This window comes from Theropithecus gelada, chromosome 16 (assembly GCF_003255815.1).
Source record: "Theropithecus gelada isolate Dixy chromosome 16, Tgel_1.0, whole genome shotgun sequence".
Taxonomy (NCBI): domain Eukaryota; kingdom Metazoa; phylum Chordata; class Mammalia; order Primates; family Cercopithecidae; genus Theropithecus; species Theropithecus gelada.
The window spans coordinates 7,623,718-7,637,937 of NC_037684.1; the positions used below are offsets into that span (position 1 = coordinate 7,623,718).

Here is a 14,220-nt window from a genome sequence, read left to right on the forward strand (position 1 = left end):
TCTCTGAATTAAATGGATATATAATAGGATACAGAGCCCTTCACCAGTATTATGAACTTCCTTACTTCTTCTGCATTTGTTCTTCCTACACCCTACCTGCTCAGCCTGATTTTATTTCCTTCCAAGTCTTCTTATTATATATTTGGACTTCGACTCTTTAGCCCAAAGACCTAGGAAATGATGTCACTATCTTCTAGTTCTACCCTGGCAATTCTGCTAAAGCAACAGGTATCTCACGTTTTGGCTGCCCAGATAGTGAGAATCATGGGGCAGTGGGTGTGAAGGAGGTGGGGGCACATCAAGCAAGCTCTTCTCAAATATCATCCTGCCACAAAGACATGTCTTCACTCTATGTACTTACTTTTCCCTATCTCCTTGGACGCTGTTGTGACTTAACCATCATCACCCACCTGAACTGCTACAACAGAATTTTAAAAGCTTTCCCTCTTGGTTCCCTCCATTCCATTTTCCTCAGGGATGCCAGATTTATCTTTGTAAAAGGCGAAACTGTGTCATGTCAATCCTCTGCTTAAGAGATACTGACGGCTTCCCAATGCGCTTGGGATAAACCACAGAAACCCTGCCTGCTCCCGCTCCACTCCTGCAGCCTCTCTAAGCTCATTGTGACTGCTCTTCCGCTTGCCCTTCGAGTCACAGTTATTTGGGCCTCCGTCCAGTTCCCCGAGCACACCAAGGACATTCCTTCACACATGTTGGTTCTTCTGCCTGGAATTCTTCACATCCTGATCCTCCTGTGTTTCTTCCCTAGCTACTCATCCTTCAAGCATCAGGTTAAACGCTGCCCCCAAGCTCAACCCAGTAGAAGCCTTCCTGCAACCCCAGTCTCAACCAGATCTCCCCTGAAATTCCCTCCCATATCATCACTCTTATTCTTCACTGATTTTATCATAGCTTTGAGTTTGATTCATTTTGGGGTTTGGTTGTTCCTTCCAAAATATAAGCTCTGTGAAGCAGGCATTACTGTCTTTTCAGCCTTGCACCTGTTAAAGAAGCTCACCTTATCTGTGGGGCATATGAAGAAGAAAGGAGAGGGAGAAGAAAAAGGAAAGGGAAATGACAGTAAAATGTAGAAGGGAGAGAAGAATAGGAAAAGCAAGAAGGATAAGAGAGGAAGGAGAGAGGGGTTGAGGAAGGGAAAAAGGTAGAAGAGGGGAGGAGAGAAAATAAGAACCAGAGTTTCTCTAGATGGCCACAGGCTTCCCCCTCCTCCCAGTGAGCAGCCTGGGAGTCATCTTGATTGCTGGCACCGTCGCCTGACAGATGGAGCTTGTGCACTCACCATCTCTCTTCACTGGGACCCTGGACAGAGGCAAACAGACACACACACACACACACACACACACACACACACACACACATACAGATACATGCACATACATCTGGATGCATGCCCTGAGTCTGAAAGAAGCAGATGCTTATTCTTTCTCCCTATTTTGCCTCTGCTTTTTTGAGACAGAGTCTGGCTCTGTTGCCCAGGCTTGAGTGCTGTGGCATGATCTCAGCTTACTGTAACTTCCGGTTCCTGGGTTCAAGCGATTCTCCTGCCTCAGCTTCCCAAGTAGCTAGGACTACAGGTACATGCCACCATGCCTGGCTTTTTTTGTGCTTATAGTAGAGATGGGGTTTCTCCATGTTGGCCAGGCTGGTCTTGAACTCCTGACCTCAAATGGTCTGCCTGACTTGGCCTCCCAAAGTGGTGGAATTACAAGCGTGAGGCACCACACCCCCCTGCCCATTGCCCCTCCATTTTGCCTCTGAACCTGGGCTCCTTTTCCTAATGGTCTGAGTATTAGTTTTATTTTGTTGGACATAACAAAAGGCATAAAGATAGGACAGGACACAGCTGGAAGGTATACCATACGAATGGCGCCTAGAGGCCAGGCATGGTGGCTCATGCCTGTCATCCCAACACTTTGGGAGGCCAAAGTGGGAGGATCACTTGAGGCCAGGAGTTTGAAACCAGCCTGGGTGACAAAATGAGATCCCAGATTCTGCAATAAATAAATTAATAAATAATAAATAAAATAAAATAATTAACCAGGCGTGGTGGCACACCTGTAGTACCAGATCCTTGGGAGGCTGAGGTGAGAGAATTGCTTAAGCCCAGGAGGTTGAGGCTGCAGTGAGCTATGATAACACCACGGCACTCCAGCCTGAGCAACAGAGCAAGACCCTGTCTCACAAACAACAGCAAAGAAATAGAATAAAATGTTCCCACACAACTGGTGCCTAAAAAATTAGCACAAAAACCCTGTAATTCCCTCCAGGCATCTAGGAATCTGGTGTACCAGCAGACTGATTTCTGGGAATTGGTGTGGTGGGTGAGCAGGAACTCACAATCTGCTAAATTCCCCAGACTTCAACTAATCAGGGAGGTGAAAGCTTCTTAGACCTCTGCTTCCCTGCTGCTAGCGGCTGCTTTCCCAACTGGCCATCCTGGTGCTGCCTGGTCCCCTTCCCTTTCCCCCTTTCCTGCCCAGATTTAAACACCGGCATCTTTAGGCTTCAGAGTCCTGCTCTGTGCTGGATGGTGGCCATTAAAAAGTACTGGTTTCGGTTCCAGAAACCTGGGCTCCGATCTATGTTCTGCGAGCTCGCACGCGACCCCTCCCCTCTCTTGCTTCCAGATTGTTCATCCATAAGACGGTCTTCAATAACCCTAGGATCCAGACTTCATGTTCTATGGTTCCAGTCAGCCTGCTGATAGGGCCCCAGTTGTTGCTAATAACAAAAACCTTAAAATCTCAGTAGCTTCCAACAGTAATTATTTTCATGTTTACTGGTCTGTAGGTTGACCGAGGTCTGGCTGATCTGGGCTAGGCTAGACAGGGTCAATCCAGAGCCCAGGTCAAGTGAGATTCAAATTTGCTCCATGTATCCTTATTCTGATGCCCAGACTAAAGGGGCAGTGGCCATCTGGAGCAAGATCTTCTTATGGCAGATCACAGGGGTGTGAGAAGTTAAGCTAGATTGTGCAAGCACATGCAAAACTTCTGCTCACATAGCATCCACTAAAATCCCATTGCCCTAGGAGAGTCACATGACTAAGGCCAACTCATTGGGGTGGAGGAATATTCTCTGATTGCTCTAGTGGGAAGTGGTGCAAAGTGGCAAAGGGTGTATTAGTTTGAGTTCTTACTATAAGGAATTGGCTCATGCAGTTATAGAGGCTCAGAAGTCCAAGATTTGCAGCCAGAAAGCTGGAGACCCAGGAGAGCCAATGGTAGAGCTCTAGTTAGAGTCTGAAGGCCTGAGGACCAGAAGAGCTGATATAGTAAATTCTAGTCCAAGTCCAAGTCTGAAGGAAGGAGAAGACCGATGTCCCAGATAAAGGCAATGAGGTAGAGAGAAGGAATTCTTTCTTACTCAACCTTATATTCTATTCAGGCCTTCAATGGATTGAATGAGGCCCACACACATTGCAGAGGGAAATCTGCTTTACTCAGTCTACTGGTTTAAATGCTAATCTTATCCAGACACACCCTCACAGACACACTAAAAATAATGTTTGACCAAATATCTGAGCACCCTGTGGCCCAATGAAGTTGACACAAAAAATTGGTCTTCACAAAGGGCTGATACGTGTAGTTCTTTTACCAGGAGTGGGTAGAAAACTCAGAGCAATGAACTGATGTTCTGCAAGGCCTTTGAGAGGTTCAAAAAAATGGCAAGAGGGCATTTTGGGGATCCTGGCCAAACAATGAGGAAGAGAGCTTAAAGAAAGGATTCTTTTCATGCTCTACACATTTGGTCACATTGAGAGGTACCTACTCTGGTTTCCCTGCTTGAAGTATCAGTGGTCACCAGTATCCCTGTGCTCCTCTACAGTTCCCAGCCTCCCCTGCAGTTACATTGGTCACATATGTGCACAGAAGTGATCTGTGTCATTTTCAGGCTGAAGTGTGTAAGTATTCATCATGCCGTCCCCTTTACCCACTTAGACAACTCCAGGACAACATTGAAGCAACAAGAGGGAAGACTAATAATTGGGTGCAGTCTCAATCCCTGAGTCACCGTATGGAGGAGAGGAGCACAGCTGCATCAGACTGTGTCATGAGCAAGGCACTAGAATTTGGGATTTATTTGTTATTACAGCATGGTCCGGAGTATCTTGACAAATACATATCTGTTGTACTGGCTCTCTGGGTAAGTCCATTATCTCTTCTGTTCCAAATTTGGACTCATTCATTGATTCACAGGCTATGAGAGTTAATGGGACCCTTTGAGCAGACAATGCAGGCAGGAACAGAAGGAACTACTGCAGACATTTCTTGTGATTGGTTCCAAGGAGGGAGAGGAGTTACCGGAGAGCCTCAGGATAGCAGAATGTTATTTTTTAAAATAAAATGGCAGTCACTAGTGTGCGAATATGTTGTTTTAGTATATAGAGATAGAAAATCAACAAAAGCATGGACTACAATTTCCCAGATAACCCCTGCTTTCATTTTAAAAATAACAGTAATATGTGGTAGAACCTTCAAACAAAATAGATACAAAAGGAAAATAAGATTTTCTCTCCTCATTCCTCCAGTGCCTCTGCTCAAAACTGGATACTTTAAACAGTGTGTGAACCATTCCTTGCATTTTCTTTTGGGGAAAAAGGACATGTGTTTTTCTTTTTTTTTCTTTTTCTTTTTCTTCTCTGCTCTGTAGCCCAGGTTGGAGCGCAGTGCTGCGATCTTGGCTCACTTCAAGCTCTGCCTCCCGGGTCCACGCCATTCTCCTGCCTCAGCCTCCCGAGTAGCTGGGACTAAGGGTGCCCGCCACCATGCCCAGCTAATTTTTTGTATTTTTTTTTTTTAGTAGAGACGGGGTTTCACCATGTTAGCCAGGATGACTTCGATCTCCTGACCTCATGATCCACCCACCTCAGCCTCTCAAAGTGCTGGGATTGGCGTGAGCCACTGCTCCTGGCCCACATGTATTCTCTTATATGCATATCGAAATCTGTAGTCTTCTTTGATTAAGATTCTGTTCTACATTTTGCTTTTTGTCACTTAATAAGACAGCATCAAGGTCTTCCCACATCAGCACTTGCGGGTCTTTCTCATACTTCTTAATGCCTTCAGAGTAGTCTACCATATGGTAGCACTACCATTTATTTAATATGACCCTTATTGAGGAACTCTGCTTCCAATATTGTTTGTTTATTTATTTTTCTACTATAACCAGTGCTGTAGTGACTATAATGAATATTCCTGTGCCCATATTTACAGAGCAGGTTGCTAGTAGTGGATTGTTGGGTTAAATGGGATGCATTTGATACATATTGCCAAATTGCCTTCCCCAAAATTGCACCATTTTGCCTTTCTACCAACAGTACAATGAATGCTCTACATCCTCAGCTGCACTGGTTTAATTTTTTCCAGTTTTGTGGTTGAAAAATGGCATATATTCTTTTCAGCGTGAGTTCTTTAAGGATGAGTGTCCATATTATTATCTACTAAAAATCTGTTTCTTGAACAAATTATTTTCATTAACAGGCAATGAAATAAATAAAACAGAAAACAATGCAGTGTTCAGAGGGCTTCATCACTTTCAGATGGAGCTGTACCCCATCAAACTACCCATTGGTGTTCTCAGCATTCCTGAACTTCTGCCCCAAATCCCTTAACTGATTGCCTACCTGTAGGTTGGGCTATACCGGGGTCACCTTTTCCTCCTTCCTTAGACTGAGTCAACCCTGCACAGCCAGATCTGTGAGCTCCTTGTCAACAAAGCAGTTCAAATACAGGTCAAGAGAATGCTTGTTGGAGATGGTACCAAAATAAATTTCTGCATTGGACTAGGGGCTAGGTGATATCACGTCTTGAGTTTATTTATTTTTTGAAAATTTATCTGCTATATTTTTTCTGATTTAAGAAAATGCCTTTGATGTGAAATCAAAAAATACAGAAAAATACAAATAAGAAAGCACAAATTGTTTGCAGTCCTGCCATCTGGTGTCACACATTAGTGTACAGGTTTCTCATCCTTTTAAACACACACCCACATGCACATACATACATTTACCAAAATCATTATTCTTCCAGAGGCAGTGTAACAAGGTGGTTCATAGTATGGACTCTTGAATCAGATAGCCTGGGTTTATATCTCAACTCTGCCACTTTCCAGCTGAGGGACTGTGGGCAAATCACTTTTATTCTCAAGGCCTCAATTTTGTCATCCTTAAAGTGCACGTAATAATAGCATCCACTTCATAGGCTTACTGTGTCTGTCAATGCAATAATTACAAGTCAAACTGGCAAGTGGGAAGAGCCATATAGGTTCTTACTTTATTATTATTAAAGATTTCTTCCCCTTGTTGGATGTACCATTATTTAGACCGACTTCTATTGAACATTTGATATTTTTTCAACTTTTTCCATCACAAATAACACTGCAACAGTCAATCTTGTATATAAAACTTTTCTAGCTATGGAATGGCAATTTCTATGGAATGAGAATCTGAGAATATGGCTAATTGCAAAGATTTAAATGTGCATTGCCAATTTTTCCATAAAAATTGTGATAATTTGTACTTGTATAGGCAGTACTTAAGAGTACCTGTTATTTCCTTGTTCTTTCACCAAAATTGGGTGTTATTATTTTTAAAAATCTGTTAAGTCCCCTGTGCCCCACCCAAGAATATATGATTTATTAGACCCTTTTAAGAAAGAAAATAATCTAAAGGAAAAAAATAACCAGAAAATTATGGACATCGAATTGAAGCTAAAAACCAAGATATTTATGTGATAGACCTTCAAAAATGAAGACTTCTAAGGTTAACTTGAAGGACTCCCGCTGCTAAGAGGCTAAGGTCTTTGTTCTAATATCATGAAGAATATAAAACACCCTCAATTTCTTTTTTTAGTTTTAATTTTCAGTTCTGGGGTATAGATTTGCTACATAGGTAAACATGTGCCATGGTGGTTTGCTGCACCTATCAACCCATCACCTAGGTAATCCATGAAAACCTTTAGTTTTTAGATTTTGGGGGGATTATGGAGAATGCCTTTAAAATAAAAACAATGACACTAAACTGTAAACAGCTGATCCTGGCACATTAATAGCTCTCAAACTTTGCCACTCTCTGGGGGCATAACCTTGGTCAAGCTAAATCTCCCATCTTCTTACTTGTAGGATTCTAGTGAAGGAAGGAGGCAGGGAGTCTCAGACTGGGCTCTCACAGATCCCTTCTGGCTCTAACATTTCACCAGCCTGTACTACCTGAGTTTACAAAAGAGATTAGTAGTGTACACTGCAACACATTTTAAACCACGGCCTTTGACCAGTACATGTAATTGGAGACACTCTTCAAAGTGACAACATGCATTAGCAGGTCTTGGCTCTGCTGGAGTCTCTGTTACGACCAGCTGTCAGCAGCAACTGCAGCAGCACTTGCTTCAGCAGGCAAGTCTATACTGTGTAGACATTAGAACCACCCCAGTTTTTCATCTATGTCCTTTCTTCTCTGGGTCCAAGAAATCAAGTCTTCTCTTTCTTCTTCCAAATGAGAAAGGATTTAGAGGTGGGTGGGGTGGGACACAGGTACCAGCCATATTCAAGACAGAGCACCTGATACAGAGAACAGGAGTAGAGGCTGATTCTAAAAGCTCCTGATGAGCAGCATCGCCCAGTGTATACGATGTATGCATTAGTGAAGCCATAGTTTAATGTCGCATAGCTTGGTGTTTCCAGTTGTGAAACTTGGAGCCAAACCCCTTTGATGTCAATTCTGATTCTGAACTTACTACTGTGATTTGAGCAAGTCACTTAAACTCTCTGTGCCTCAGCTTCCTGTAGGCAAATCCATATTTAACTTTAATAACCTAGTTGACTGATTCTCATTCTCTTCATCTCAGCTGTAGCTCTAGTTAATAACTGGACATGCTGGATATTGCCTGTTAATACCCCGTATCATCTCTGCTTTTCTAAAAGATATCTCAGAAACTCAGGGGCTAGAAGCCTGGAAACTGCATTTCCCAGACTCTCTTGCCAGCAGAGATTCTACCAAGGAGAGGCACTTTGTTTGAGATTTCTGAGATAGAAGAGCAGAAGAAAAATACCATTCTTTAGCAGCAGTTGTGTGGGCACAAGTGTGGCCTTCAAGAGATAGTGGATATGGTTTTTCCCAGGGCTTTTGGACACCCTCTTATAGACACTGAGATACGTACTAGTTTTCCTATGATTTCCACATTTGTGAAATACAACAATGCCTCTCTGACCTCTTTCCTCGGCCCTTTCAAAGGGTTGTGTAAACCTCTATTGCCCTATATTAAATACATTCCTATTTAAAACATTAAAGTGGCTTTAGTTTCCTAACCTAAAACTTGTGAATACATCATATATTCTCTAAGTAGTAAGTAGAAAGCACCCTAGGCTTAGAATTTAAATTCCTAGGTTTATAGCAATTCCATTACTAGGTATATACCCAAAGGAATATTAATTGTTCTACCATAAAGACACATAGACACATATGTTCATTGCAGCACTATTCACAATAGCAAAGACATGGAATCAACCTAAATGCCCATCAGTGAAAAAAATGTGGTACATATATACCTTGGAATACTACACAGCCACAAAAAGGAACAAGAATATGTCCTTTGCAGCAATACGGATGAAGCTGGAGGCCATTATCCTAAGCGAACTAACACAGAAACAGAAAACCCAATACCACATGTTCTCACTTATAGGTGGGGGCTAAACATTGAGAACACATGGACACAAAGAAGGAAACAACAAACACCAGGACTACTTGAGGATGGACGTTGGGAGGAGGATGAGAATAAAAAACTACCTACTGAGTATCAGACTTATTACCTGGATGATAAAATAATCTGTACACCAAACCCCTGTGACAACACAATGTACCTGTGTAGCAAACCTGCTCGTGTACCCCTGGACCTAAAATAAAAGTTAAATTATGCTTCTTTATAATTAGTTCAGATGTTTTTATATTAAATAAATGGCACTTGCATAATTTTTTAAAAACGCAAAATAAAATAGATAAATTCCTGGGTTTCAATTCCACCTTTGCTGCTGAAAACCCATGTGACCCTGGGAAAGCCATTTCGTTTTTTCATCTTCAAAAGAGGAATAATTACATCAATAATTACATGCTTATAAAAGATACTTGTACCGATTACTTCACAAGATTAATTGCGGAGGCTAAAGGGGATCATGGATGCAAAAGTGTGTTCTAAACTGTCCATAGTTTTGCATGAAAAGGGAGTTACTATTTTGTCATCTTTACAGAGTTTCTTTTTGAGAAAATGAATCCTCATGCTGTGCATTAGGGAAGCTAGTAGACTCCTTCTCAGCCCAATAGTGGATTGTGCAGAAACCCAGGGATGGATGACCTAGTTACCCATAACCAGGAATTTAAGCCACTGCCCTATCCATATTCTGCTTGTATGACAACGAACTGTGCTTCGTACTAGTTATTCAGTTGTCCTTGGTTTTTGTTGTTGTTGCTGTTGTTTGTTTGTTTGTTTTTTGAAACAGAGTCTTGCTATGTTGTCTAGGCTGGCCTCAAACTCCTGGGCTCAAACTGTTCTCCTGCCTCAGCCTCCTGAGTAGCTGAGACTATAATTGTGAGCCACCACACCTGGCTCAATGCTCCTTATTTTTAACTAACTCTACAGCCTCCTTGATGAAGCCACGTGTATACCTCAGCTGCTCACTCTGGGATGGTCTGTTGAATTAGTAGAGAATATGTCCAAAGCCAAAAACAAAGTACAAAGCCAATGGGAAAGAAATCAATAATTGCATGTTTGTAATTTAAGATCTGTTTTGTTCGACACAGTGTCATTGTGGTACCAGCCCTGAACAATTTTTGCATTCTTTCTCCTCCTAGTCCATGTATCTGAATGCTGCCACTTATGCTGTGGACATTCTGAGCCTTGGTTCCCTCATCTTTCATGGGTCACGTTGGCTCTGTAATTAAGTCCAAACTCAGCCTGGCATCACTGGCCTCTCATGATCTGGTCCTGGCTACTGTCTCTCCAGATTTGTCTCTTCCTACTTTACGAGCTCACCTTCACCAATGCCCAAATATTTTATTAATAAACCCCATCTGTGCTGAGTTACTTGCAGTTCCTCAAGTACACCAGGCTCTCTCATGAGCCTGGCCATTATACATGCTGTTCTCATGGCACAAATGGTCTCCTTTTATTATCTGTTTTGGAAATCCCTAATCATTCTTCAAATTTCAGGCCCAAAATATCTCCTGTGTGAATTTTTCCTGGAACCTTCCTCCTCCTTCTCCTATGATCTCAGTACACTGTGTAACTGAAATAATGTATGATGGACCATAAGGCATAGAAAACAGCACTGAAGATCAAAAGAAAAAAGTATTAGAACAAAATATGTAGGGTAGGAGGTTTTCTATACCCAGGTACTTGAATGAAAGTACAGATGAGTTGAACTTGTCTGTAAATATAACTGTTTTTTAGATTCAGTTTCAATAATTATTTAAATACTAATGGGTGCTTTGACTTTAATAATAATTTCAATATACTTTTTATTCGTACTCAATAATAATTTCAACACCAATTCAATTTCAATATATGAAGAGTTTCTTTTGTTAAGCTCCTAAAAATGATGTACCAGAAAAATTATACTCAATAATAAATACTTCTTTAATTAAAAAACACAAGGTTTTAAGGGGAAAAAAGGTGTCAGTGCAACATCTGAGGTAGCAGCTGCTTTGATTATAATAGAAAAGGATTCAGGGGTAAGGTTGGAGAGAGAGCACAAATTCACAGAATCATTTATAGGCAAGTGATTGCAGTACGAAATGAAAGCAAGCAATAACAAAAGGCCGCAGATTCCATCAATGTGCTTACATTTATAAAAACAAGAGCTTAAAAATAGAGTCAATCATTAGGATGTTTTGTAATGAGAAGGGAGGTGACCATAACATCTCTTGTAGCACAGAGCGTTTCTGATTGTGTCACAACAAGTCCTTAAAACAGCTGCTAAACTTACAGCAGAGCTACGTTCTTCTGTTTAAAAAGACAAGAGTTCCACATTTGATGACCTTTTCTGTGATGACAAGTTGCTGTCAGGAGTATGCAACCTAGCAGATATTATTTGAAAAAAAATCTACATTTAATCTGTTCTTTCAAGGTAGAGATGACATTTTAACTACACATGAGAGAGCAATTGTGTCTCAAAAGAAAACCATGCTATGGAGAGAGCATTTGGAAAAATGGATGTTTGGAAATGTTGCGATTGTTATGTGACTTTATTGCTGTAAATTACGTATTTCCCTTATGAAAGTTTTCATACGTGTGCGCTCCAAAAACATGAAAATAAAATTCTTCTGATCCTCTTTAAAATCCCCTAAAAGGAAAGTTCCTGTTGAATTTTGAATCTGTTTGTTAAAAAAATATACAGGTGCAATATCTTTAATTATTTGTCAGAAAAACTAAGCAACCGATGGGCTGTTGGAAAATATCTGTGTAGAATGGGATCCAAGCAGAGGAAAATGAAAAGAAATCACGTCCTGCATTTTCCATACTAAACCTCTATTAATACAGCCAAAAGCTTACCAGTAATGCAGCCACTCTACACAGTTGATGGCAAAGTTCCTCCAGGTCTCTACGCCACCAAATTTCAGCAATTCTTTTTTAAATTTAGGCAACTCGTGATGGACTCGTCTGTATAATGGAAAAACCTCCTGTCAATAAAGTCCATTTGTGTGTATTTACCGTAGGGATTTGGGATTGCTTTGTGCAGTGTTTTCTGAAGCTGGTGAAGTCTCCAGCGGAACCTAGTGACAGCCTGTGAGAAGTGAAATCATCCTTATTTTAGAGCCTCCCCATAAAATTAGCAACTTTGCCATTTTTCTGTAGAGAAATTGATTTTTATGCCTCTCAAAAATAATTTAGAAAACAGTTTTAAGACCATCGTTTCATCTGTAGCCTTCTTGTTTCTTACGAGGTAGAAAAGATGATTCTTAATGAAAGACATCTATTTGAATGCAGTCAGACTGTAATGCTCAGTTAAGCTAGGGGTAATGAGCCTTTAATTTCTTCTTCAATTAGTCTTTACCTTTTATCTATCCTGTGAATCAATTCTATGCCCATTCCAGGGCCTCCCAGACCATACACGCCCAGCCCCCACAGCCTCTCCGGCCTCCCTGAGCCGGCCCCCTTCCACCATCACTCATGGACCCGCTGGCAGTCCTTCTTTTCTTGCAGCACATACTTATCCTGTCTCAGGGCCTTTATCCTTGCTGTTTCCTCTTCTAGGAATGCTCTCCCCACCGGCTTTCCAGAGGCTAGCTCCTTCTCACTGAGAACTGAGCTAAACTGCCACCTTTTCAGGGCCCTTTCTCAGCTCCTTTCCCTAAATGCAGTATCACCCCAGCCGTTCCCATCACATTGCCTTGTTTTACCGTCTCTTGGTCTTAGCTTGTGCATATGTTTGTTAACTAGTTATGACAGTAATATAACTATAACATAAGTAATATAATAGAATGTAAGTGCTATAAGAGTCCAGACCTTGTCTATTTAATTTACCGCTATACCCTGAATGCCCACAATACCGTCTGGCATGTAGTAGCCAGTCAGTAAATATTTATTAGATGCATAGAGAAACAATACTGCAAATGTCTCAGACAGATAGATCCCTCTTCTTCAAATAGAATGGGACGTTGTAAGGAGTTGCAGATGTGTAAGATCCATTTTAGGAGAATTGGGGAAGTAAGTGCTCATTAAATGGCCAGTGTACGCTGGTTCATCCAGATAGGTGTATCATCCTCCACACAACCCATCAGTGTAGGTGAGATTTACTCCTTTAACCAGACAAGGAAATGTAAGCTTAGCAAGTTAACACAGATAGCACCTGGAGCCACGGAGCTAACACCTGGCCAGTCTGTGCCTTGGGTATCGGAATCAGGACCTGTCTTCTTTCTCCCGCAGTTTTCTGAACAGCACAAAGATGCAGTTCCTGGAGAGCTCTGTCACTAAAATGCTAAGGTTCAAACTTCTTCTAATTATCCTCCACTGATCTTCTACTAATTAGATCTTCTACTAAATTTCTTCTAAATCTTTCAGATTTATTTTCTAAGTCTTCCACTAAAATATTCTATTTTTCTGTGACTTTAAACAAGGCATAAGTCTGTTAAATCGGGATGATAATAGTACCTACCTTGGGGTTATTGTGACTATTAAATGAGATGACACACGTTAAGCACCTAGAACAGAACCTGAACTGTTAGGTGTCTCAATAAATGTTGACTGTTGGCACTATGACCGTAAGTCTTACTGTTTCTGAAGCATTTTTCTCCTTTCTTCCTTTAATAAATACTCTTCAGGATCCTACTAGGTGCCTGGCACTGTGCAACGTGTCTGAGATAGAAGGATAAGCAGAGGACAATTTTCACTGAAGGCGATGTGTACAAAGTGCTGTGGAAGCTTAAGAGATTGCTGAAAAGCTTTGTGGAGCAGTTGACATTTGAGTTAAGCTTTTAAGGTTGGAGTAGAATTCTCAGAGATGGAGAAGCCAGGGCAAAGGAAAGCATAAAGAAACTTCTGTCAGGACTAGGCTTTAGGATTGAGTCAAGATTTTCCATGGGAAAAACAAACTACAGTTTTTTAAAAAAAGACATACACATATACAGACACTCACTGAGAGAGAAAGAATGGCAGATTGGAAGCTGAGTGCAAAATATGGCTAAATTCTACCTTTCAGTCATATATTAAGTCTAGTTTCATGGAGGCAATATTCTTTCAGAGGAAACAACTTGGGTTTGCTGTCAGACAGTCTGAAGTCAAAATGGCAACTAAGCCATGTGTTTTTAGACAAGTTTCTTTACCTTTCTCATATCTAGGTACCTTACTCATTTAAAAAAATGAGTAAGGAAGGTAGATATTCTCATTTTATAGGATAGTTCTAGAATTAAATGGAATAAGCTATGTAAAAATGTCTAATCAGGGCCTAGCAAATAGCATATGTTCAATAAAATGTTTGCTTTTTTTCTTCCAAAATACAGCTGCACACATACTGACCATGCTGTCAACCTGAACTGAATATTGCCAAACACAGTCATTGTTTTCACATTTAACAAAACTAAGAGAACACAACCACTTAACTCAGTTATCAGTTTAAATGAGAAGTAGGATTTTCTTTCCCAAAAATGAGAGCCAGGAGAAGTTGGGGCCTCTGGCACTGGTAGTTCATTGCTGGAAATTTTTATTTGGATAT

At 41.0% G+C, this 14,220-nt stretch overlaps 1 protein-coding gene across 2 annotated transcripts in view; it reads right to left on the bottom strand.

Annotated features, from left to right (window-relative positions):
- Positions 1-14,220, bottom strand: part of ASIC2 (acid sensing ion channel subunit 2) — a 1,130,968-nt gene that overhangs the window by 594,557 nt on the left and 522,191 nt on the right. The gene's annotated exons all lie outside the window — the stretch shown is intronic.